Genomic DNA, 27,564 nt, shown 5'->3' on the forward strand with positions numbered 1-27,564 from the left:
AAGCTGCTTATTCAGTATAATCCGAGAACTTCATAACAAATTTTAAGATAACAATGCAATGTATCTGAATGAAACATTGCTGTGGCCTGGGTAAGGAGGAGCGGTTTTCATAGTGTCTCAATCATGCCTGTTACGCTTATTCCACATTAGACCTCTGCACCCTTTTCTCTCCAAACTCGTCTATCTGCATTTATTGCCTTCTGAAGTCTCCTTTCACTAACCCCTGAATTCACTTTCCATCTCCTCCACTTCACAACCCCCAAACACACAACGCACTGACTCACTTGTACGCACTGTATTTTCATTTACTTTTGCCTTCCCACTATTTTGGCAACTGTGTACCTCCTTGACACACAGTTGTACAGAATTATAATTGCAGAGAGGCCAAGGGCTGGATGACAAAGTATTCTGAAGATCTGTATGACCCACTAACTGACATGCTGCGTGGACATAGGGGGCAGTGCGCAGCGGCCTGGATATAGCACAGCGGGATAGACACCTCACCCGTTACTATTGCCACCAGGTGCGTGGACATAGGGGGCAGTGCGCAGCGGCCTGGATATAGCACAGCGGGATAGACACCTCACCCGTTACTATTGCCACCAGCTGCGTGGACATAGGGGCAGTGCGCAGCGGCCTGGATATAGCACAGCGAGATAGACACCTCACCCATTACTCTTGCCACCAGCTGCGTGGACATAGGGGGCAGTGCGCAGCAGCCTGGATATAGCACAGCGGGACAGACAACTCACCCGTTACTATTGGCACCAGCTGCGTGGACATAGGGGGCAGTGCGCAGCGGCCTGGATATATCACAGTGGGATAGACACCTCACCCATTACTACTGCCACCAGCTGCGTGGACATAGGGGCAGTGCGCAGCGGCCTGGATATATCACAGCGGGATAGACACCTCACCCATTACTATTGCCACCAGCTGCGTGGACATAGGGGGCAGTGCGCAGCGGCCTGGATATAGCACAGCGGGATAGACACCTCACCCGTTACCATTGCCACCAGCTGCGTGGACATAGGGGCAGTGCGCAGCAGCCTGGATATATCACAGCGGGATAGACACCTCACCCGTTACTATTGCCACCAGCTGCGTGGACATAGGGGGCAGTGCGCAGCAGCCTGGATATATCACAGCGGGATAGACACCTCACCCATTACTATTGCCACCAGCTGCGTGGACATTGGCGGGCAGTGCGCAGCGGCCTGGATATATCACAGCGGGATAGACACCTCACCCATTACTATTGCCGCCAGCTGCGTGGACATAGGGGGCAGTGCGCAGCGGCCTGGATATAGCACAGCGGGATAGACACCTCACCCGTTACTATTGCCACCAGCTGCGTGGACATAGGGGGCAGTGCACAGCGGCCTGGATATAGCACAGCGGGATAGACACCTCACCCGTTAGTATTGCCACCAGCTGCGTGGACATAGGGGGCAGTGAGCAGCGGCCTGGATATAGCACAGCGGGATAGACACCTCACCCGTTACTATTGCCACCAGCTGCGTGGACACACAAACATTCACAGGGCCCACATTGCATCCATTGGCCCAGTCTAGGGACCATTAACCCCCCCATGTCGATTGTTTCTGTGTTTTGCCAATAACCACCATGTTTTAGTGTTGGCCCTATGGGGCTTATTTACAAGGCCCTTGCAGCAAGGGGCTTGTAAATCTGCCCATATATCTTTAGGGGTTCACGTTACACACACACGAAAAGAGCGCCTTGGCACTCCCCTGCCCACAGCCTGCTGGGTAAACACGCGGGCAGAGCCATGGTGACGGTTCCTTCACATCACCTTACTTGCATTTCTACCATGATATGCATGGAACGATGAGATATAATGATAACTGCTGCAGGCCCCGACCGTTGTGTCTTCTTACTCAATTCTGGATTTACAGCTCACCCGCTGTAGGGCGAGAGCATGCTATATCCAAGGAAATGATGATCCATTAGGTCTTGTGAGTCTGAAAGGCATATTCTGGTGCCTAAAACTGCCAGCAGAAAACCGGATGCATCCATCCCATGTGCGAGAACTGAAACAGCTGGTCACTTTCAAGACTTTCACAGCAGCAGCCCCTTTAACACCGACTCGGCCAGCACCCTGGGGGCCAGGCCTGGGATCACAGGCCTGGCAAACCCCCTCACCACAGCTTCCAAGAACACAGCCAGGATTTAGGAACTCCACGACACCACAACCAGTTCAAACACGACTCATGTGGCAAGCCCAGACCCTCCCAACCCATCCTCAATCCTCCATCCCACACAACTAGCCAAGAAGGGTGGGATAAAGAATCTGAAATATACGCTCCACCAAACTACCGGCCAATCTCTCAATTACCATACTTGTCCAAGGCCCTGGAGAGATTGGTCAATAGACAACTTACCACTTTTATTGAAACTAATAACTTACTAGACCCCTCCCAACCCATCCTTAAGCCTCCATCCCACACAACTAGCCTGCCCTCACGTTCATCAAACCTGGGTAACACACACTGTGTGCTGTAGATGCCATAGGGAACACAAGGTAATTTGGTTCACACACTTGCTCACTCAGTTTGTGTCCTTAGGGAAGGGTAGAACATCAACTATTAAAAGTTAACTATTTTCCGTTTTTACTGCATTTAAAAACAAGCACGCACGCCTCAAACTAAAAGTAAAAAAGAAAATCACGAGGACAGGAGGAGGCAGCAGGGGGAGGGGAGAGAGGAGGGGGCCAGCACCTGTTTCCCTTGCGGGATCGAGCAGGAACCATCTGTTAATTACAAACAGATGGTTTCAAAGCTCGCTCCCACAAGGGAATCGCCAAACGTGCACACGTTGCCATTGAAAGCTATGCAAAGCGTGCACGTTTTTTGCAGAAAAAGGGAATCGATTACTAAAGGTTTCCTCCTATGCGCGCTGCGTACGTGAGACCAAAAAAAATACTTTGGTGTAATGCGTGATGATATCTATGTACAACTTGGTAGCCCCTTACATGTTCTGGAAGTGTATTTATCTAATTTAAAGCACTATGTGATTGTGAGTTAAATATGAATTTTCCCAGCAGGTGTCGAAAGAGAGCAATAATCTAGACGCTAAGGCTCCTGCTGCTCCGTCTTTAGGACTCTCTGCCGTGCTTTCATTTAACATTAGCGGTGAACATTTGCACCGGTCAGCAGTCATGAGTAAAAGGTCGCTACTCACTACATTGATAAGTTTCCTACAAACATGTTTATGCGAATGTGAACACACACAGGCATGGAAGAGACCACTGCGGCCTCGCACAAAGGACCCCTCTAACTTTAAATATTCCCCAAGCTTTGCAGAGAAGGCAGAGAGAGAGCAGGGTACCCTGCAGGATGGACTGCACCTCTAAATGAAGACAAGAATAAACCTACAAGCAGCTGCTATCATCCTGAGGAGCAGAGGAGAACCGGTGCAGACGATGCATCCTTTGTACAGGAGTCACCTTCGGATCAGGCCAGGGCAAGGAAGGGCAGCTTGCAGGTGATGTGGACATGCAGCTGCAGTGCGACCACCGTGTCTGCTCCTCACCTCCTGGCTGCCAGTGAAACACAGGCACCGGAGCTGCAAATGAATGATGGCACCCTGCTCCCACACGCTCCAGTCATCATTAGAAGCGCGGGAAGCCGACGCCTCGAGTCTGCGCAGTGTGTCTTCAAAGTCCGGAACACAAACTGCGCAGACTCAAGTTCCCAGCTTTCTGTTTGCCTGCAGCCTCTACCTCACCCTTTCACAACTCGTCACAGGGATGGACACACCCCCTATGACGAGTTGGGAACGGGAGGGGCGACCATCCTCTCCACTCCCTGACTGACGTGGAGCCCCTGCACTAGAGGGCTTCAGCCTGAAGCGCCCGCGGCGAACTTCACCCCCACGTCATCAGGGGTGGAGACTGGTCCTCGAGGCTGTGTCTTTGGGGCTGTGAGCTCCTCAGCCTGGCAAATACTGTGCACATGGGGCCCGCCCGTTGAAAATGAAATGTCCTAGCACCACTACCACTAACACGAGAGGCTTGTCGTTATGATCACAGCAACAACAGTCCCGGCCCGGCCCCAAACAAGAGGTGTGAGTAATTTGTTTTTTTTTAATATAATTAAAAGAGTTTTTTAAATAGCTGAACCTCGGAGTGAAAGTACAGGGGGTGGATCCTGTTAAATCAAATATCCAGGAAGCAGGTATAAAATAAAGATGGTTTATTCCTGTACAAGGTTCACCCACGACCACGACGTCCCGCTGCCACGGATTCAAGCACAAAACTACAGTTGCTTGAAGAACCGCTAAGCAGTGAACGGCGCGGAGCGTGGAACACATTTTAATAACTAACATGTTGACACACAAGATGATCGCACGCAAGAGCCTCGTTAAAGGCTCCATGCGCTGCGCTCATCTCGTGCATGTAACCATGACATCACTACAACATCTTTCCCCTTAACAATTGAAAATAAGAAATACATATCTATTAAAGTAACAATCTATCATAAGTGGAAGTAAGATTATAATATGCAAAGCAATTTTTACATAATCAGAAGAAGTAACAAGAACACTACATTATTCCAGAATATAATCTTTGTATTTCTCTGGTAACCTTCTTGTGCGAATAACGTTTTTCCCGCACATTGCTTCCTCTTTGTCACTCAAATGTGTAGTTGTAGGGCTAACTGAAGAGTGTGCTTGACGCTTAGGAGAAGGAGCAGGTGTAGCTAAAGTTTCTACGTTTTGAATTTTTGTAGGAACCACGTCTTGTAACCATTTGTAGGATTGTGAATAACCTGCATTTAACCCATGATGGTTAGAAATAATGTCAGCTTGAGAATTGGAAATTAAAACAAAATGTATTTTGTTCCACCACCCTTTGTTGAGTAAAAAGGCTGAACCCTTAGATACTTTGCTAACTTGAACTGGAGAGGAAAATCTAGAAGAACCTTTCACCACTTTCTTGGGCTTTTTAATTAACACCCAATCGCCGGGTTTTAAGGAATCTCCACTAAAACGTTTGTTTGAGTCAAATTGACTTTTCATGTTTTCTTGGATGTTCTTCACCCTGTCTCTAATCACATCTACTGAATCCATTTTCTGTTCTGATTTGTTAGACAACTATGTGGGAAATACATTTGAATGTACCATTCTACCTCTCAACAGTGTGAAAGGTGCAACCCCAGTGGTGGAATGGGGAGTGGTGTTGTAGGATCAAACCTTATCTTTCAAATACTCATCAACATCTAGATTTGATGCAATAGCAGTTTGAATACCTTCCTTGATTAGTCTGTTACCTCTTTTAACTAGGCCATTTGAAGATGGGGAATAAAGTGCGACCTTCAAATGTTGTATGTCGTGACATTCTAGAAATCTACACATACGTTGTGATGAAAAGTGCGTACCATTGTCAGTAACTATGGACTTTGGTGAACCCTCTAGTTTAAAAACATGTTCAATGCGAACAAAGGCTAAAAATCGAGGGTCCGCAATGCGATTCAAATTGAAGCAAGGACAAATGCGTCTCGTCCAGCCTTCACAAAGAGGCACATGAAGAAGCCAGACTCCGACGCGCGTCCTTGGATTTCTTGAAGAAAAGCGGGGTGGAAAGTAAATCCAATGAATTGAAGAAAGTGGTAGGTGGGTGAAATATCTAATCGTCGCCAAGATGTTAAATCAGATATCCAGGAAGCAGGTATAGAATAAAGATGGTTTATTCCTGTACAAGGTTCACCCACGACGTCCCGCTGCCACGGATTCAAGCTTAAAACTACAGTTGCTTAAAGAACCGCTAAGCAGTGCACGGCGCGGAGCGTGGAACACATTTTAATTACTAACATGTTGACACACAAGATGATCGCACGCAAGAGCCTCGGTAAATGCTCCATGCGCTGCGCTCATCTTGTGCATGTATCCATGACATCACTACAGATCCCCAACAACCTCACACAAAAACCAAGCCCAGACTTTATTCCACCCCATACAGCACCTCTAACTCCAGCCTCAGACTCGGGGCGATATGCACAGGCCCCGAAGAGAGACACTGCTCCCCTGGACAGGCCTCACCTCCCATGCACCCCCTGGACAGGCATCTCCTCCTCTGCACCCCTGGACATGCCTCACCTCGTCTGCACCCCTGGACAGGCCTCACCTCCTCTGCACCCCTGGACAGGCCTCTCCTCCTCTGCCCCCTGGACAGGCCTCACCTCCTCTCCTACCCCTGGACAGGCCTCACCTCCTCTCCTACCCCTGGACAGGCCTCACCTCCTCTTCTACCCCTGGACAGGCCTCTCCTCCTTTGCTCCCCTGGACAGGCCTCTCCTCCTCTGCCCCCTGGACAGACCTCTCCTCCTCTGCACCCCTGGACAGGCCTCTCCTCCTCGGCACCCCTGGACAGGCCTCTCGGTGCTTCTCACAGGACCTCTCGGTGAAGGATTCTCATTAAGGACAGAGGAGCCCAGAGTTCATTCCACCCCATACAGCGCCTCTGACTCCGCCCTGAGCCTCGGGGCGCTATGCACAGGCCCCGAAGAGGGACACTGCTCCCCTGGACCTGCCCAGAGGCGTCGGATGCAGGGCTGTGGCTCAGACCGAGGCGCTTTAATACCACACACCAGACACGAGGCGCTACACACCAGGCACGTGTTCATCCCTCAGAATAAGGTAAATGACGCAAATGTCCTGATCCATTTTGCATCTTTCAGCCCCTTTAATGTATGGAATAGCGTCACTTGACAAGGTGAACCTATAATCTATAATCATTTTGCATTTTTCACCCCACCCATGTCCCACCCACCCCACCACTCCCCCACGCAGACAGGAGTAGGAGTTAATACATCACCTACTTCCCAAAGTTCTTTACATTATTTCATGTAAGGCAATAAACTGCTTCCATCTCAAATTTCGAATTACAATAGAATTTACTTCATTTACTACAAAAGACAAAAATAATCCTGTAAAAAAGATTTATCCTAAGGTGATTTGTGCAGATACAATGAAGTGCAAATTCGTACTTCATCTTCATTCTCCACTTTGAGTTTGAATCCAGACACGTAGAGGGTCCCAAATTTGCATACCTTTTTAATACTGATTACTCCCTTTTTGCCTATATATGGCTGTTTCTAGACATTGCTATCTACCTGCCAAGCCATTGTTGAAAAGTCGGTGCATTAGGATCCATCCAGGCAGCCGCAATACACATTCGTAAAACCGCCATAGAAATAAAAATCAGTTCATGCCCTGCCCTTAGCCGATTAGTCTCAAAAGTCCCAAGCAGGATTACATCCTCAGACAGTGTTATTTCAGTTTTTAACACTTCTGATAAAAACTTTGTGATATCTTTATTAAATTTCTGCAAAACCTGACATGATGCAAAAATATGAACACTATCTGCCTTACAGAGTGCATAGCGAGGACAAGATGTTCCCTTCCCTCAACCCCATTTCGAGATATTGTCAGGTGTATAATACAAAAAGAATCCCATTTTATAAAACTCTGCCTGTAGCCTAGTAGATGTCAAAACCGACTGCAATAACTCATGAGCATAAAAAAATGTCTCGGCTGACACTCCTACCTTCACCTGCCATTTTTTGGAGCATTTGTCCATATCATCTGGGAGGGCTGCTTACTTTAGTTTGGGTTATCCTTTCAATAATTTAAACTTTCCCAAATTTAGCCTGTCCCTCTCCTTTCCGTTCAAGAAGATCTCTAATTTTAAGAAATCTTAAAAACTCTCGCCAATTCAATGTAAAATCTTCTTTCAGTTCTTCGAAGGATCGAAGACCAGTGGTGGAAAAGAAACAGCCAATTCTATTTATTCCCGCTCTCTTCCATTTTCCCATACAAGTGTCTCTAAATACTTATGGGACTGTAAAATGATTATCTAAGGGTGTGTGGAATGATAATCTACCAATTCCACATGCTCTCCGTATGGCACTCCATTCTTTCAAAACACTAAAAAGGGACTTGAACCAGACGTTCTTGTAGTAGCTGTCATGCAACTGATGCCACAGACAGTCACTGGTTTCTTTCCCTAATATAAGTTCAAAGGGGGAGGGGATCTTATCCATCTGCCCATCGTCCATCATCATTCTTTAACTCACTCTTCCACCCCAGTGCACACATGGCCATATGTAAATCAGTCTTGACCCTGCAACTCATGGGAACAGTCCAGCCCCAACTGCCAAGCCATGTCTTCCCTGGACCGGAAACAAGCATCCTTGGACCGGTTTCTGGCTAAACAGCCGTCATAAGCCAGGCTAGCTTGAATCCAGTGGCAAAGTGAGCAAGGGACCCACGTCTGGGCATACCCTGCCAACTAAGGGTGAACAAAGCAAAACCAAGGGGGATGAAGGACGAAGTGTTGAACATTGCATGCATTTACCCCCAGTCAACTGATCTGGGTTTAATCCATCATCATTCTTTAGCTCACTCCGCCACTTCAGTTCAGACATGGCCATATGCCCTGAAGGCATGCCAAAGGCAAGCCAGTCTGTGCCCATCCATGCATGGACGATGCCCAGTGACAGGAACCCTGGTCCTCTCCACTCCCACTACTACCTACTGCGACCCTCCGTGCCCTCAACCCCAGCCACCCTTCCACATGCTGGTGCCTCACTGCCCCACACAACATCGAGGGAGCGTTTTCTTGTGCTTCCTGCAAGTTTTCATGCACTAACCCTCACCGCATCCGCACCAGCAGCACCCAACACCCCACTCTCTCGCACACACAGTCTCGCAACTAGTCACACAACACTCCACACTCAAATGCATGATTATCAACATCCGCTCACTCACCAACCAAACCACAGAGATCTGGGACGTACTGCACAACAACACCCTGGCCTACTTTTCCTCACGGAAACCTGGCTGAACCCTGCATCAGCACCTGGCATCACGACAGCCACCTCCCCCCACCAGGTAAGATCACCAGGCAAGACAGACTTCACAAGCTCAGAGGCGGAATCACCATCATCAACAAGATCTCCACTAGCGGCACCACCTCCAAAGACACAACATCACAGCCAACTTCACCCTAAGCGGCATTTTCATCTGCAGACCACCAGGACCGCAAACAAACTTCACTGGCTCCATACCGGACATGATCACACCAGTAGCCCTGGACACTAGTAATTACATCCAACTCGGAGACGTGACGTTCTATCTGGAAGGCCACACCAACTCCAACTAAAAATAAACCTTTGCAAACATGGGTCTAACCCAAAGAGTAAAGGGACCAAACCAAGTCGCTGGACACCTCCTGAATCCTATTTTCACCACCTTTGACAACATCAGATTCGAGGAGCCCTCACCAGTCTCCTGGACAGACCAAGCCCTCATCAAGTTCAGCATCCTGGTCCAACACACACACCACAACCAGACCAGCCCGCAAAAACAAGAACAGCCTCACTGACAAGGACTGGAACACAGCTCTCAACACCCTCTGGCCTGAACACAGCAACCAGCCTCTCCAAAGCCATGAAGAATTTCAACAATTGGATCACCTCCTGCGCCAACTCCCTTGCTCCCTCCACAACTGCAATATAACAAGATCTAGACTGCAAGCTAGTTAGTACACAGGGGAACCAGACGGATGAAACGTCACTGCAAACAACTAGAGCGTAAATGAAGAATTAGCCAGGAAAATAAACAGAGGAGCATGTTCAAATACGACCTGAGACCCTCTCACCAAATGATCCAGACCACAAAACGGGCCACTCTGGCAGACTATATTGATGGCAGCACCAACAGACGTAAAGAAATCTTCACAATTGTGAAGGATTTCACCTCACCATCAGCCGCCTCCAACTTGATCACCCTCTCGCAGGACCGCTCTCAATTCTTCAGCCACAAGATTACTGCCATTTACAGCAGCTTTAACCTGCTACCGGACCGGTCAGGCCAGTCAAACACTTCCCGATCTTATCCACAGAACCAATGCCAATCCAATGGTCTGCCACCACCATGACGCTCATCCTCTCAGGGGGCCCATCGGACCCCTGCCCCGAGCAAGCATACTCCAGAGCACCACAACACATCAGCGCTCACAATCATTCCACCTTTTCCGCAACCTTCAGAATCCTGGTTGTGAGCACTCTAGGACCCGTACTCAGGCGAAGGACAACTATCTTGTGGAAAAGCCCACTAGCTTGCAAAGACCACCAAATGGCAGTCCTGTTGCAAACTCCACTGTGTTAGGTAATCACTGCCTGAAATGGGCTCTACATGTACTGCAATATGCAATCAGTATTGCCCGTGATGATTCTGTGATTTAATATGGGACTAATATTGCCAACTATTAAGTTCCAGAGAACGATCGCGCATCTGCACTGCAATCCCCAAAAGCAGCGATTGCTGGCCATGCTGGGTGTTGTTAGTGTATAAAAGGGTGCCTGTTCAGAACCGCGTGATTACTATTCCAGGAAATGATCGGAGTAACCCCTTCTTTCCTGAGCTCCCGCGCTAAACTGGATCTCTCAGTTTTGTTGATGGAGTTTGTTGGCCAACGTTTCTTCAGCTGAGCGCTTTGGTGGTGAGTTCGCTCACGCTGTGAGTAATCCAGCCTTCACTTGGGACAGAGCGGATGCCCCCTGGTGAGGGCCGAGAGAGGCAGAGAGAGCTGAATTCCTTGGCGTCATAGTTTTGGTTCTAACTCGAAGTAAGAGACCAAATGTAACCTAATTTCTTGCGCTACCACTAAAGACCATTATTAGTTGAAACAATTCCAGGGAAGGCAGCTCCACAGAGACAACCCCGTTTGACTGCAGAGTAAAGAACATGATTCTTGAATATTAATGTTCAGTTCTTAAAACTATCTCTCGCAGCCAGATGACTTAACCTGGGGCAGTGAACTATTGAAGAAGAGGGAGGGAAATGTTTAATGAAACTCTTTACGGAATGTATCCGTCGGGCAGTGTCTAAGGTGTTAACAGGTTAGCGTTGAACAAGTGACTTCACCTGATCCCCTTTACCTTCCAGCCTAATTTTAAGAGAGCCAGTATAGAAACAGAAACCCTCAAAAAAGCAGAATAGAGAGAGAGAGTTCTAAGTTCACCAAACAGGGTAAAAAAAACGAATCCTTCAAAAGCGGGGGAAGTTTTATGGGGAACTCAAAACTTAGGTTCCATCTGAATATTATGTATGCTCTCCTCTGGAAATCTCGCTCCTCGCAGCTCCTATCCCCTAAACCCTTTTCCCTTGCCTGGCCACTCCAATACTCTGCGCTAATACAGCATTCAGAGTTGGCGGTGCCTGGGCGGTGGATCTCTCGATCTTCGTACAGACCTGGAAGAAGTACCGACTTGAGAAACACACCACTGCCCTCCCACTGCTGAAGAAACCCCCTCAAACCCTTCATCCACTCTCATAAAATCAACGTCCTCTCCTGCACTGACACACAACTGTCTCTCATGGTCAAGACGCCCACTACCCGGATGAGGTTTTATTCCTGTGTGACTGGAATCGCCCACTGGATGAAGATCAACCGTCTAAAACTGAACACTGACGGACTTAAACCGTGATCTTCAGGAAACGCACTTCAGCGTGGGACTCCACCTGGTGGCTACTAAAGATAGGACGATACCCTCACCACCCATGCCAAGAATCGCAGGATCGTCATAGACAGCAAACCTTGACCCGCCAGATCTTCGCCGTCGCCTCCACCTGCTTCAACTCCCTCCACATCCCCTGCAAGACCTTCAAGTGGATCCTCACCGAAAGCAGAAAGACCGTCACCCGCGCACTCGTAACGAGCAGACTGGACGAAGGCAACGCCCTCTACGCCGGAATCAACAAAACCTCCAGACCGACCAGAACACCTCAGCCAGACTCGTCCTCTGAATCATATTCTAGTATGGGCACCCTCAAATTTAGAGATGTACAAATAACAGTTTTGTAAATTGGCCATTCTGACAGAAATTCACAGATGAAAATGTTGTCACATATGGCATTTTTGTCCTGCTCATTTTCAATATTTTGTTATTTGAACAGTCAGCATCTTTGGGAAATCTTGAGGGAGCTACACATATGACCCCTTTCTGAATTCTGAGTTTTGTCTACTTTCAGAAATCTGCAGCTTTCCTGGATCCCCCCTGGGTTTCACAGTGGATTCCACCAAAAACTGGAAGAAAGTTGAGAGCACAAAAAATAGGCAAAATGGGGTAAAACTGTGGTAATAAATGTGTTTTGACCCTACAAGCTGGGAAGATGGTGACCTTAGAACAGCAAATGTTCGATGATGACATTTATAGGGGAAAAAAACAGTTTTCTCTGGAGCACTTTTTCCCTATTTTTTCAAAAAATGTGAAATGTTGCTATATTTTGCCTATTTTCTGGGTCACCTCCAAAAACCCTGGGTACCTTTACAATCCCCAGGATGATAGAAATATGAGGGTGCCAAATTTGCCATGGGTACCTTTCGTGGAAAAAAGTTATGTACCCTAAGCACAAACTACCCAAAATACGTAAAAGAAAATGCTCAGCAAGTGTGGGATGGGAGAGAGAAGGGCCAGCATTTATGGGGTCAATGTGAGAAGTTAACAAACATTTCAGGTAGATTTTTTTTTCAGAGCGGACCATTAGGATATTTTTTCAGCACAAAACTACTAATCCAAACAAATCTGTTGTATTTGCACATTGGATCTTTCGTTAGTTAAAATGGTTCTTTAAACACGGAGCTCCTGGTTTGATCGGAGTCAATTACAGGGCAGAAGTTACACAACATTGTGAAGACAGAGGCAACCCTGAGAACAGGGGTGCAGTAACATTTGTTGTACATGCACAAGCAGTGTGTGCCTTTATTCATGGGTGAACTTTGATCCTGTAGATGCCGGTACTCTGCTTTCCACTCCTACAAAGATGCAGCCGTTCCTACTCAGCCCCAAGCATATCGCGACCCGGTGGACCCTTTCACCCTTCCAGTTCACAAGATTGTTTGTTGGTCACTTACCCCCACATACCTAAGAGTGTCAGACTGAGTTCCCTAAAGCGGAGGGCACCTGATCCCGTACTGGCTCGGTACACACAGTATCCTGTGTAGACGACTCAGACAGTATGTGCTGCAGAACACGGCAGGCAGAGCGGGTCGAGTAGGACCTGTACCACAGGCACCGGGTTCCATACAGGCAATCAGTCCACGGACAATAAGCGCCACTATGGCCAAAGTGCCCATAAAAAGCAACAAAACTGCCTTCTGGATCGCTTGCAACACCAACCAGAGGAGCAGCACTGTGGCGATGAGACGTCACCTTGGAATGGTGCCACCTTCAGAGGCGTACAACACCTCGGAAAGTATCTACACTGCTACGCAAGGCACGCCCTCATTGGCGGTACTACCTGATGAACTAAGGAAAGTACAAATGAGCACACGGCTCCACCCTCCCTAGATCTAGGAATGAGATGAAGTATCAACCATACTACCCAAGGCACGCCGTCATGGGCAGTACTACACGATGTACTAAGGTAAGGACAAATGAGTACAAGGCTGCACCAGCCCTAGATTTAGGAACGAGATGAAGTATCAACCGTACTACCCATGGCACACCCTCATCGGAGGTACTACCTGATGTACTAAGGCAAGAACAAATGAGTACAAGGCTGCACCCTCCCTAGATCTCGGAATGAGATGAAGTATCAATCGTACTACCCATGGCATGCTGTCATTGGGCGGTACTACCGGATGAACTAAGGAAAGTACAAATGAGTACAAGGCTGCACCAGCCCTAGATCTCGGAATGAGATGAAGTATCAACCGTACTACCCATGGCACGCCCTCATCGGCGGTACTACCTGATGTACTAAGGCGAGTACAAATGAGTACAAGGCTCCACCAGCCCTAGATCTAGGAATGAAAGGAATGGGAAATCTTAAAACAGTTTCCTCAATCATGCTGAGCCGAGAAGCAGCGGCTTTGGCTATGCACCAGAGGCTCTCAGCAGTCCCTGTTCAAGAGTGTGAACAGGAGCCACCTAAAATGATTTTGAAACATATACTTCTGTGGGCGTGACACTTTGGGGTCACGAGCCATCAAACCGCACCTCACAACAAAAAATGAGACTGATGGTTCTGGTGAGGTAAATCTACACCAGAGAATAGAAAGGGTTTAAAAAGACGAAAAAGACAGTAACACAAAAAAAAAAGGACTGGATTTCCATCAACTCAGAAGTCCAGCCAATGTGGCTACAATTTGACGGACCGTACAAAAATATAAAAGCCAGACTGGCATCTGTATTCTAATAGCATTACTTCTCATTCTTTTTGGGCCAAGTGGACTGGACGGACCGAATACCACAGAAAAAGTGAGTGTACTGATCAGAAAGGCGAATCAGGACAAGACGCTGAGGTTAGTGTAAAGAAGGAAGAGAAAGGTTGGAATCCATTACTCACTTTAAAAAGAAAGAAAGGGACATGATTAACTAAAGAAAATGCCCTGCAAACTACGGATACTTCTGCGGAACAGGACTTGGGTGACGGTGCTGGTGGACAGCCCAGCCCAGCTGAAGTGTAAATGGTGCGCCAGACTCTTCAAGAACTTCTGTTGGTGAATCAGACCGAAGAATATATACAGTCTGAAACTCCGATGGACATGTAAATCCTCCAGATAGTATTCAGATAGTAAAAATACTAATTGAGGGCGATATACACACAAATTTAAAGCAATATTCTGCCCGCATTTATCAGCTGCCGACCCCAAGCCAACGCCAGGACACAAGGCCTGGATATATAGAAGGGCACCAGCACCAAACACGGCATCTAACAGAATTACCCACCCAACAGTGGTCGTATCATGGCATGTCAAAAATTTAAACCGGTCATCCATATGTGGGGCCAAGGAAACATAATCTCACCAAATATGACACATTCCTTATCCCAAAAGGGGAAAAGCTCGCCCCTCGTGACAGAAATAGAAGCTATATTGACAGGGTTAAGACCTTACCTAACTGGTTCATTACACAAAAACCAACAGCTAGGCGTGTGGAATTCCTGCAAATTATTGGGAATTCAGCTCGGGTCATTACACCGCTGTACCGCCCCCATCCATGCGGCTGCCAGTAAAGATCTGCCCACGGCAGCACTTGCCTCTTAAATAGGTCACGGGAACTCGTCAAAAGGTGATTCCTTTCACCGGGTCAATTCTATATCCGGGTCCCGGGCTTGCAACAAAGCACAGCTGCGCATGCGTATAGCATTCTTGATAGTGCGCGTGCGTGTGAGAGGGAAACTAATCCCCTGTGCCCCGGTACGGGCATACCATCGTTATTTAAAATATGTCACTCAAACGCAATGTCAGAAATTAGCGTAATGAAGATATCATGTGCAACCATGGTTGAAGATGGTATGTTGCAAAATTGCCCCCGTGCATGTACCTTATATTAACAATGTATATTGGTGATTAACAGCCAGCACACCACATGAAAGGTTAGAATGCACTATAGCTTCTAACCAATGGAAAGGGGGGCGAGTAATAAGGAATGAGATTTGTTAACATTGTGAATGCCCCTAGAGGACCAACCCCAACAAGATTGCTGCCATATGAAACACAGTAGGGTGTGAGTAGAACAAGTAGTGCCTAACCCTTGTCAAGGGACAACTCGTGCATTACCCAAATAAAGGTTGTGGTTGTGAGGGATTGTGTACCCCTCTTTACTGGCGGCCGTATGGATGGAGGCGGTACAGCGGTGTAATGACCCGAGCTGAATTCCCAATAATTTGCAGGAATTCCACACGCCTAGCTGTTGGTTTTTGTGTAATGAACCAGTTAGGTAAGGTCTTAACCCTGTCAATATAGCTTCTATTTCTGTCACGAGGGGCGAGCTTTTCCCCTTTTGGGATAAGGAATGTGTCATATTTGGTGAGATTATGTTTCCTTGGCCCCACATATGGATGACCGGTTTACATTTTTGACATGCCATGATACGACCACTGTTGGGTGGGTAATTCTGTTAGATGCCGTGTTTGGTGCTGGTGCCCTTCTATATATCCAGGCCTTGTGTCCTGGCGTTGGCTTGGGGTTGATGTGCACACGACTGTGGCACACTTATGTTGTATTAAGTTTTTCTGATACAAATCCCTGTGGTCTTTTTCTTCTCTTCTCCTTTCCTAGATATTGACCTGGAGCGATTTCTTCATCGCTGACCTGTTACCACACTGAGGGTGTACAGGCGTTTGCCCAGACCGATATTGAGGGTATTTTAACTCGATTTACTTATTTTTCACGTGCACTTATTGTTAAGAATTTGGTCCTGACGAAGCGCCACCGACCTCTTAGGCGATAGAGGCGCGAAACATGTTGGCCTTTGATCCCTGATCCATGGTGTGAGAAGTTGGCCTGGTATATGCTGTTCACTAGTTCTAGTGACCACCTTGTACCATGCCAAGCAACCCTTATGGTGTGGTTGTAAGTCAACCTTTTTGGACTAGCTGCCCTAGTGGTAGCATAGGCTAAGCAGTCTTTGAGGCTAAACTCGTGATGCGTGTTAAGCAAGCTGTTTTACCAATAGTAACCCCCTTTTATACCAATGAAAGGACACCACACAGATATATATTCAAAATATATATGTATTTATTTCTCAAAGTAACCCCTAGTCTCTTTATGAGCACAGGAGCACAAATCGTCAAACAAGATTACAGTAGAATACACAGAAGTTGCACTTTATATGGATAGGCCCGGGTGGCCACTCGAACCATATACTAAAATAGTGGTATAAGTACCACGAACAGAAAAGGGAAAAGGCCTAGGGCCTCTAGAATCGCTGGGCCTACAAGGAGCTAACTTCAGTTAGTGACCAGGAGGTCCACGGGTGGCGTGTGCAGAGCAAATAGTCACACGCGTGCTCCCATAGGTTTCAATGGGTGCGTAAAAAGTACAAAGTTACTGCAAAAGGAATCTTCCGGATGACCTAGGAACTTAAGACTTGGAACACAGGCACTAGAGATGTAATACTACACTTGGGCACAGGTGTGCCAGCTTTACCTCACCCACAGGAAGCGGGTGCATAGGCCTCGAAGTGCGTCGGGTTTCTTCTATCTGTTCCGTGGGGCCTGTAGACAAAAGTGCTGCAGGCGGTCGGTCGGGAAGAGATGCAGTTGATCCCAGAGTGGATCGGAGATGTTGAAGACCTGAAAGCAGAGGGGACAGTGTTCACAGTCACTAGCCAGTGACCAGCGTGGCACCAGGTGGGTACCAGGCGATGTCGGGTGCAAACAGGTGATGAGGGGTAGCTTGTCTCCGCAGCCACGTGGTCCCTGAAGGTCGACGACGTCCAGGAGTCGAGTCACGAGCTGTCCCACGCAGGCTCTCGCTGTCGGCGGTGTCGGCGACTTGATCGAAGCAAACAAGCCTTGGCAAAAGCAAATGTTGTAGGCAAGGAGTTTAAGCTGATAGTTCTGACCAGCAAGGTCAGAGGAACTGCTCCTTTGGAGGGGAGCAAGGGCCAGTCTGGAGCAACCAGACCAGCGGTGTTTTTCGTAGATTTCGTCGCCAAGATGGCCACTAGCCAGCGGGCCAGCAACCGGTTAGGCGCGTCGAGTGGCAAAATGCAGAAGGGCCCCACGCAGATCGTGGAGATGCTGGAGGGCTCACCTTTGGTGCAGATGCTGCTCGAGGGTTGGGCTTCTCAGGACCCAAAGCACAACTTGGAGGGAGCCTCGGTTGTTGCACTGGTCAGCTTGTCGCGGTCGTTTCAAGATGGCTGGCTCCACGTGTCTCGGTGCCTCCACGGGTCTCTTCTTTGCAGGGACTGTGGATCGGGCGGTGAGAGGTCTGGAGGTCCAGGTCTTGTCAGTCTCTGGGCTCGGGCTCCGGCGGGAGGCGGCGGCAAAGCAGACGTTGATTCGCTGGATGGTGCTTGCGTTAGCAAGGTGGTCACTCCCTGACCACAGGGGAGATTGGCTTCAGTCCTCTGTGCGGCAGAGCGTCGAAGTTCCCGTCTTCTTCTTAGTTTTAAGTTGATTCCAGGATGTCTGAAGTCTTAGGACACAGCTCCTACCTTTAAGCGGATTCTAGGGGCCGGACTACCTGCTAGGTCCCTCCCTAAGGGTGGGACCAGGAAGGGGGGTGGTTACACCCCCAATCCTTTGTCCAGCTCGCCCCAGGCCCGGGACTGGTGTGCCCCAGGACCGGTTTGAACTGGCATATGCCCCGAGGCTCCTTGTGAGCCACAGGCATGTCTGGTTTCTTTCAAGCCCTACCTGACCAATACACAAAATCCTGTCTGGGGTGGTGCACGCACCTCCCCTGGCAGGAAACCCTTTGTCCACACCTCCCAAGCTGGAAGGACTCCCAGCAGCAGGAGGGCAGACTTGTGTCTGTGGTGGCAGCATCCATTTTGTGGAGCTGAGGCTATGTCTGATTTTACCCGGGTTTCAGGTACTGTACATGTCGTGTCCCTCTAGAAGGGTGGAATGCTAACCCCGTCGCCAGAATTGGCGAGGGGTTAGTATTCCAATTCGTATGACACCTTACTCGACATGTTTTGATAAAGCCAAACCAAAGTTAGCATTTAACCGCGAGGTTCATAATGCACTTAAGAGTATATGGTATGACGATATCTGGAAACAGTAGAAGGAAGTTGTTCCGACCACTGCAGACAGGCTCAGCTCATGCCAGAGCACCATCTCACATGGAACCAAGCACTCTGCCTTCAGGATTGTTAAGGCCTGCCATAGGAGTGACTTATAGGTTACCAGGTGTCCCATTTAAGGTTAGGTATAGGTATACTACACCTAAGTAAGAGGTGGTTACACCAACTTACCCCAGCTGAGTGATCAGCCAGTTGTGTCAGATTTGTTAGGCCAAGCCTGGGGTGGCATAATACATGCTTCAGCCCCGGGCAGGCCTTGGGTACACCAATGCCCTGGGTACCTAGTGTACACTGGTACAGGGGCTGACAGGGTGATCCAACCAATTGGGTATGTACCTAGGGTACATGGAGTCCATTTTAAAGAGAGAGCAGATGGGCTGAGGTCCTGAATGGCAGGATCTCAGGCCAACTAAGTCGAAAAACCAGCTAGACACTAGGCAAAAATTTGGGGGTAACCATAGTCAGATATCCACCTTCCTACACAACCCCCCCCCAAACGAAGGGAGATAAGGCTGACCTTGACCAGGTAAGCCTATATTGCCCAAGTGGCCATATAAGGAGGAACCAGCACTGGCATGGTTACCCCCTGTCTCATGGTCCACTAAGCAATCCCTCACCCTAAGGGTATCAGAGGGTCTCCACCATAGGGAATCTCTACCTTTGGCGTGTCTTGGCAAAGTAAAAGGCTGGTGTTGAGATGGAGTACTGAAGTGAGTGTCCTCAAAGTGAGGCCTCAGCTTCCTCCAATCATCCTTCACCATGGATGCCTTTCTTTCCTTAACTGAGTTGCACTGTGCTCTCAGGGTCAGCCTCTGGCTACCAAAAGCTGGAGGCTGGGTCCCTTTTGTGGGCTTACTGGAGGGACAGGTCAGGTTTGGGGCCCTAAGGTCCCAGGTTTGCCTGTGCCCAACAGAATCCCTCTGGGGGAGGTCCCTAACTACCTGTAAAGGAGATCCCTCAGGAATGTTTTTACCCATCACCTGACTAGGGCTACTAGCCAGGCAATCCTCATTCTTTTGATGGGGGGGTTCTTGTGGACAGGGGCCCTCTGGGGGTCCACTGGCCTCCCTGACCTCTGCAGCCCTGGGCTGACTGAGGCAGGGTAGAGAGAGGCAGGCTACCTGCACCAGACTGGGTCCCACCTTGGAAGGGGCCACTGACATCAGAGGCTCTGCCAGGCCAGGCCTGGCTACCTCTGGGGCAGTTCCTTCACAAGGGGTGAGGTCAGATCCCTGAGGAGGCTGACCTTTTCCTAATGTCTGGGGAGAGGGAGACTTTTCTTCCTCCCCACTACTCTCAGTTTGTGTGGAGTGATCCATTGTTTCAGGCTTCACTACACCTATGTCAGTCTGAGTATAGGCTGAGACCATTACAGCCTTGCCAACCTTTTCAGGGGGGCCCTCAGTTTGTGTTTGAGCTGTGACTGTCACAGCTCTGCCAGTCTCTACAGGGAAGTCTGTCTGTGCCTGGGCTGTGGCTACCACTGCCCTTCCAACCTTTTCAGGGAGGAAATCTATTTGGACAGGGGTTGTGAATGGCACAACCCCCCTACCCTTTTGTGACAGGCCTACCATTTTAGAATGGGTGTCTTGTTCAACTCCAGCCCAAGCTGAGAGTTCTAAGTCATTCCCCAGTAAGCAGTCTACAGGCAAGGTTGGGGACACTGCTACCCTTTTAGGGCCAGTGACCCCTCCCCAGCTGAGACATACCTCTGCCATGGGATGACTGTTCTGTTTGCCATCAATGTTAGTCACCTGGTAGGAGAAACCAGGCAAAAGCTGCTCAGAGGGAACTAGCCAATGGGCCACCATTGTGATGCTAGCTCCAGTGTCTCTGTAGGCCTCAGCTTTGGTACCATTGATGTAGGGCTCCTGTCTGTACCTACCCAAAGTGTTGGGACAGGCAGTGAAGTTGGCAAACCCCATGCCACCATCACAGACAAGAGTAGTTGCTGTAGGGGAATTGGCTAAGCCAGGGTCCCCCTGTGTTCCCCAAGTAAACCCACCCAGATTTCTGGGGGCACTCCCACCACCTGGGGGATTACTGCTGACAGTAATAGGTGGTGTGACAGGAGTAATTGGAGGAACAGTTTTGTTTTTAGCCCTTGGGCAACCGCTGTCAGTTTTCCAATGCCCAGGAGTTTTACACTCATGGCAGTAGGGCTTTTTAGCTGTGGTAGAGGAGGGAGCTTGGGACCCACCACCCTGTGTGGAGTTTTGGGGCCCTGGGGAAGGTTTCTCTTTTTCTTTATCCCCACCCTTCTCTTGAGGCTTGGTGGTATCTTTCTTTTGGTCACCACCCTGGTTTTTAGGCCTGATCCTGGTCCTGACCCATTTATCTGCCCTCTTTCCCAATTCTTGGGGAGAGGTCAAATCTGAGTCTACCAGGTGTTGATGGAGAAGCTGGTTTTGACAATTACTTAAAATCTGCTCTCTCATCATCAAATTGTACAATCCTGTATAATCAGACACCTTACTTCCCAGCAACCAACCCTCCAAAGCCTTAGTGGCACATTCCACATATTCAGACCAGTCCTGGGTCTGTGTCTTCTGGGTGTCTCTGAACATTAACCTGTACTGTTCAGTGGTTAAGCCTAACCCATCAACTAGGACACTCTTCAGGACTCTGTAGTTTCTGACATCCTCCTCTCTAACAGTGAGGAGTCTATCTCTGCCTCTACCTTCAAAGGAGAGCCATAAGATTGCTGCCCACTGGTCCTCAGGAACCTGCTGTACTTTGCAGGCTCTCTCAAGAGCAGTTATCCACTTGTGGATGTCATCCCCACTTTTGTAGGGGGGCACAATCTTGGACAGGTTCCTATTGTCAAAGACCCTATCTTTGTCCCTAGGGACATTGCTGCCACCAGTGGGTATAGACCCACTCTCTCTATGCTGCCTAGCCTTGCTCAGTTTCTCTTCCATCAGGGCTACCTCTAGCTCCTGCTTCCTGATCCTCAGCTGGGCTTCTTGCATCTTGGCCTCATGTTCCCTCCTCTGAGGGGTGGTCATCCTTCTCCTGGAGTGACCTTGAGAGCCTCTAGAGCCATGGGAAGCATTGGATTCACCTGAGTGATTCCTTCTCCTCCCAAGCCCTGGGTTAAGTCCACTGGGGAGATCCAATGGGTTGAACCCACTGTCAGTCCCCAATAGCCTTGGTTTAGCTGGGCCAAGTATAACACTTGGCACTGGGCTAGTTCTCCCTTCATCCTCTCCACTTTCTGTGTCCCCCTCACTTTCTTCCTCTGTGGTAGGCATCCCATCTAAGGGGTGACTATTGGAAAGGGGTGTCTCAGTGGCATCTTCAGAAAGGGGGCCTCCTGTTCCTGTCCCTAAGGGGGCTAACTGGGAAGCTTTCTTGAGTGCTCTCTGATTCTCATCATTCTGTAAGAGCTCTCTGAGCTCAGCAGAGTTTGGGTTCTTGGGCTGTTTAAGGCCTCTAAGAGTTGCCAAATGCCTGAGCTCATTCTGATTAAGGCTAGCATAGATGGATGGTGCCCTCGGGGGGTCACTCTCAACAGAGATGGGTACAGTGGACCCCTCTGCCCCAGCCATTGCTCTTAAGTGTGGGTGGATGTGTTGCAATCTACCTACACTTGGGTTTACCTACTAAACCTATCTAGTAGTTGTAGTCAGGGTGTGCTACTCCCTTTGCTCTACAACAACTAAGTTCAGTAGAACTTAAGTATATCTAATCTTGTTTTATATGTACCTACAGGTACCTATGTGATCTTTCAATTGGTAACCAAGAGATTACAATGGTAAAACACAGCAAGCTCAAATCCAACCGCTGCTCACCAATGTGAGAAGTTGGCCTGGTATATGCTGTTCACTAGTTCTAGTGACCACCTTGTACCATGCCAAGCAACCCTTATGGTGTGGTTGTAAGTCAACCTTTTTGGACTAGCTGCCCTAGTGGTAGCGTAGGCTAAGCAGTCTTTGAGGCTAAACTCGTGATGCGTGTTAAGCAAGCTGTTTTACCAATAGTAACCCCCTTTTATACCAATGAAAGGACACCACACAGATATATATTCAAAATATATATGTATTTATTTCTCAAAGTAACCCCTAGTCTCTTTATGAGCACAGGAGCACAAATCGTCAAACAAGATTACAGTAGAATACACAGAAGTTGCACTTTATATGGATAGGCCCGGGTGGCCACTCGAACCATATACTAAAATAGTGGTATAAGTACCACGAACAGAAAAGGGAAAAGGCCTAGGGCCTCTAGAATCGCTGGGCCTACAAGGAGCTAACTTCAGTTAGTGACCAGGAGGTCCACGGGTGGCGTGTGCAGAGCAAATAGTCACACGCGTGCTCCCATAGGTTTCAATGGGTGCGTAAAAAGTACAAAGTTACTGCAAAAGGAATCTTCCGGATGACCTAGGAACTTAAGACTTGGAACACAGGCACTAGAGATGTAATACTACACTTGGGCACAGGTGTGCCAGCTTTACCTCACCCACAGGAAGCGGGTGCATAGGCCTCGAAGTGCGTCGGGTTTCTTCTATCTGTTCCGTGGGGCCTGTAGACAAAAGTGCTGCAGGCGGTCGGTCGGGAAGAGATGCAGTTGATCCCAGAGTGGATCGGAGATGTTGAAGACCTGAAAGCAGAGGGGACAGTGTTCACAGTCACTAGCCAGTGACCAGCGTGGCACCAGGTGGGTACCAGGCGATGTCGGGTGCAAACAGGTGATGAGGGGTAGCTTGTCTCCGCAGCCACGTGGTCCCTGAAGGTCGACGACGTCCAGGAGTCGAGTCACGAGCTGTCCCACGCAGGCTCTCGCTGTCGGCGGTGTCGGCGACTTGATCGAAGCAAACAAGCCTTGGCAAAAGCAAATGTTGTAGGCAAGGAGTTTAAGCTGATAGTTCTGACCAGCAAGGTCAGAGGAACTGCTCCTTTGGAGGGGAGCAAGGGCCAGTCTGGAGCAACCAGACCAGCGGTGTTTTTCGTAGATTTCGTCGCCAAGATGGCCACTAGCCAGCGGGCCAGCAACCGGTTAGGCGCGTCGAGTGGCAAAATGCAGAAGGGCCCCACGCAGATCGTGGAGATGCTGGAGGGCTCACCTTTGGTGCAGATGCTGCTCGAGGGTTGGGCTTCTCAGGACCCAAAGCACAACTTGGAGGGAGCCTCGGTTGTTGCACTGGTCAGCTTGTCGCGGTCGTTTCAAGATGGCTGGCTCCACGTGTCTCGGTGCCTCCACGGGTCTCTTCTTTGCAGGGACTGTGGATCGGGCGGTGAGAGGTCTGGAGGTCCAGGTCTTGTCAGTCTCTGGGCTCGGGCTCCGGCGGGAGGCGGCGGCAAAGCAGACGTTGATTCGCTGGATGGTGCTTGCGTTAGCAAGGTGGTCACTCCCTGACCACAGGGGAGATTGGCTTCAGTCCTCTGTGCGGCAGAGCGTCGAAGTTCCCGTCTTCTTCTTAGTTTTAAGTTGATTCCAGGATGTCTGAAGTCTTAGGACACAGCTCCTACCTTTAAGCGGATTCTAGGGGCCGGACTACCTGCTAGGTCCCTCCCTAAGGGTGGGACCAGGAAGGGGGGTGGTTACACCCCCAATCCTTTGTCCAGCTCGCCCCAGGCCCGGGACTGGTGTGCCCCAGGACCGGTTTGAACTGGCATATGCCCCGAGGCTCCTTGTGAGCCACAGGCATGTCTGGTTTCTTTCAAGCCCTACCTGACCAATACACAAAATCCTGTCTGGGGTGGTGCACGCACCTCCCCTGGCAGGAAACCCTTTGTCCACACCTCCCAAGCTGGAAGGACTCCCAGCAGCAGGAGGGCAGACTTGTGTCTGTGGTGGCAGCATCCATTTTGTGGAGCTGAGGCTATGTCTGATTTTACCCGGGTTTCAGGTACTGTACATGTCGTGTCCCTCTAGAAGGGTGGAATGCTAACCCCGTCGCCAGAATTGGCGAGGGGTTAGTATTCCAATTCGTATGACACCTTACTCGACATGTTTTGATAAAGCCAAACCAAAGTTAGCATTTAACCGCGAGGTTCATAATGCACTTAAGAGTATATGGTATGACGATATCTGGAAACAGTAGAAGGAAGTTGTTCCGACCACTGCAGACAGGCTCAGCTCATGCCAGAGCACCATCTCACATGGAACCAAGCACTCTGCCTTCAGGATTGTTAAGGCCTGCCATAGGAGTGACTTATAGGTTACCAGGTGTCCCATTTAAGGTTAGGTATAGGTATACTACACCTAAGTAAGAGGTGGTTACACCAACTTACCCCAGCTGAGTGATCAGCCAGTTGTGTCAGATTTGTTAGGCCAAGCCTGGGGTGGCATAATACATGCTTCAGCCCCGGGCAGGCCTTGGGTACACCAATGCCCTGGGTACCTAGTGTACACTGGTACAGGGGCTGACAGGGTGATCCAACCAATTGGGTATGTACCTAGGGTACATGGAGTCCATTTTAAAGAGAGAGCAGATGGGCTGAGGTCCTGAATGGCAGGATCTCAGGCCAACTAAGTCGAAAAACCAGCTAGACACTAGGCAAAAATTTGGGGGTAACCATAGTCAGATATCCACCTTCCTACACATGGGCAGATTGTGCCTTCAGGGTCACAATTTTTTAGCAGTTTAATTCTGCTCAGGGTACATCTATACAAGTTGCTGCATAATGACCCACCATGTTTTTCACTCACTTGCACGCACCTTTTTTACCCTCCATACAGAACCCACTTTCCACATACCCACATGCACCATCCGGCGGTTCCAAAAAAGATCTCCGAAAAAGTGACCCTTCGGGGGCCCGTAGGGAATTGCAGCGCCGGCCCTACGAGGAGCAACCGCCCGATGATGAAGCATGACACCTTTCGGGGTGTGTGAGGACAACAGAGGACATAGAGTGGTCCTCCACTTACCTGTGTGGTTCTTCAAACTAGGAACTCTTTCACTCCTTATTTATTTTTAAGGGCTCGGGTGACTTTTTGCACCTGCCCGCAGGAACTTTGTCCTCCTGGTAATATATTCAAAATGGAAACCCATTAAAAATAAGCAAGCGCAAGGTAAGAGGTTCTCTTTTTTTAAAATGTAATTTTCCCTCGTCGTCGGCTGTTGACTCCCTCCCCACCCCGCCCACCACCCTTACCTGCACGGGCAGCTCCTGTGCATTGATTCCTAATAGTGAAGTAAGATGAAGTGCAGCATGCACAGACTCATAGTGCCCTGAGATGCAGTGCATAGATCCCTTACAATACACTCAGATGGTGCACAGATTCCTCACAGTGCAATAAGATACAGTGCACAGATCCCTCACAATACCGTCAGATTCAGTGCACATATCCCTCACAGTGCAGCAAGATGCAGTGCAGAGCAGATCCCTCACAGTGCAGTAAGATGCACTGCAGTGCGCCGATTCCTCATAGTGCAGTAAGATGCAGTGCACAGATCCCTCATAGTGCAGTAAGATGCAGTGCAGAGATTCCTCATAGTGAAGTAAGATACAGTGCGCACAGATCCCTCACAGTGCAGTAAGATGCAGTGCAGTGCACAGATCCCTCATAGTGCAGTAAGATGCAGTGCAGTGCACAGATTCTTTAATGTTGCAGTAAGATGCAGTGCAGTGCACAGATTCCTCATAGTGCAGTAAGATGCAGTGCACAGATCCATCATAGTGCAGTAAGATGCAGTGCAGAGATCCCTCATAGTGCAGTAAGATGCAGTGCAGTGCATAGATTCTTTATAGTGCAGTAAGATGCACTGCAGTGCGCCGATTCCTCATAGTGCAGTAAGATGCAGTGCAGAGATTCCTCATAGTGAAGTAAGATACAGTGCGCACAGATCCCTCACAGTGCAGTAAGATGCAGTGCAGTGCACAGATCCCTCATAGTGCAGTAAGATGCAGTGCAGTGCACAGATCCCTCATAGTGCAGTAAGATGCAGTGCAGTGCACAGATTCCTCATAGTGCAGTAAGATGCACTGCAGTGCACAGATCCCTCACAGTGCAGTAAGATGCAGTGCACAGATCCCTCATAGTGCAGTAAGATGCAGTGTAGAGATTCCTCATGGTGCAGTAAGATGCAGTGCAGTGCACAGATCCCTCACAGTGCAGTAAGATGCACTGCAGTGCGCCGATTCCTCATAGTGCAGTAAGATGCAGTGCACAGATCCCTCATAGTGCAGTAAGATGCAGTGCAGAGATTCCTCATAGTGAATTAAGATAGTGCGCACAGATCCCTAACAGTGCAGTAAGATGCAGTGCAGTGTACAGATCCCTCATAGTGCAGTAAGATGCAGTGCAGTGCACAGATCCCTCATAGTGCAGTAAGATGCAGTACAGTGCAGATTCTTCATAGTGCAGTAAGATGCAGTGCAGTGCACAGATTCCTCATAGTGCAGTAAGATGCAGTGCAGTGCACAGATTCCCTCTTTAACACACATGATGCCCACAAACACCCCCAGGGCCAGAAGGAAAGCCCCCCAGGCCCCCCGGATAGAAGAGCTCAGCTCAGCCGGCTCCTGGCAGAGATTCCCTCCAGGATTATTCAGTCTATTTCTACAAACACAGCAGAAGGTGCTGACAATCTCCTACCTGAGCAGAGACCTGTGCAGACATGTCCAGGCTCTCTCCTCCTCCTGGGGGGAGGGGGGGCAGATCTGGGGCTGGGGGGGGGGCAGATCTGGGGTCTGAGGGGGGACTGGGGCAGATCTGGGGTCGGAGAGGGGGGCAGATCTGGGGTCTGAGGGGGGCAGGGGCAGATCTGGGGTCTGAGGGGGGGCAGGGGCAGATCTGGGGACTTGGGGTGCAGATCTGGGGTGTGAGGGGGCTGTGCAGATCTGGGGTCTGAGGGGGCAGGGGCAGATCTGGGGTCTGATGGGGGGGGCTGGTGCAGATCTGGGGTCTGGAGGGGCAGGCGTGGGGGAGGAGAAGCAGATCTGGGGGGGTCTGTAGATGAAGGTAACTGCACAGATAGACGAGGTTCCTTCCTCCTCAGCAGCAGGCTGCACACACCAGGAACGAACAGGAAGTGATGTCACCG

The 27,564-nt window shown here is 49.4% G+C and overlaps 1 protein-coding gene across 1 annotated transcript in view; it reads right to left on the reverse strand.

Annotated features, from left to right (window-relative positions):
• The window catches only part of LOC146839230 (uncharacterized), a 67,057-nt gene extending 39,728 nt beyond the window's left edge, over window positions 1–27,329 (reverse strand). The window contains exon 1 of the mRNA XM_085603255.1: window positions 27,117–27,329. The gene's annotated coding sequence lies outside the window, so the exon portion shown is untranslated. The remainder of the gene's footprint in view (window positions 1–27,116) is intronic.
• Window positions 27,330–27,564: the final 235 nt, after the last annotated feature.

The sequence above is a fragment of the Triturus cristatus genome, chromosome 4_2 (assembly GCF_964204655.1).
Source record: "Triturus cristatus chromosome 4_2, aTriCri1.1, whole genome shotgun sequence".
Classification (NCBI taxonomy): domain Eukaryota; kingdom Metazoa; phylum Chordata; class Amphibia; order Caudata; family Salamandridae; genus Triturus; species Triturus cristatus.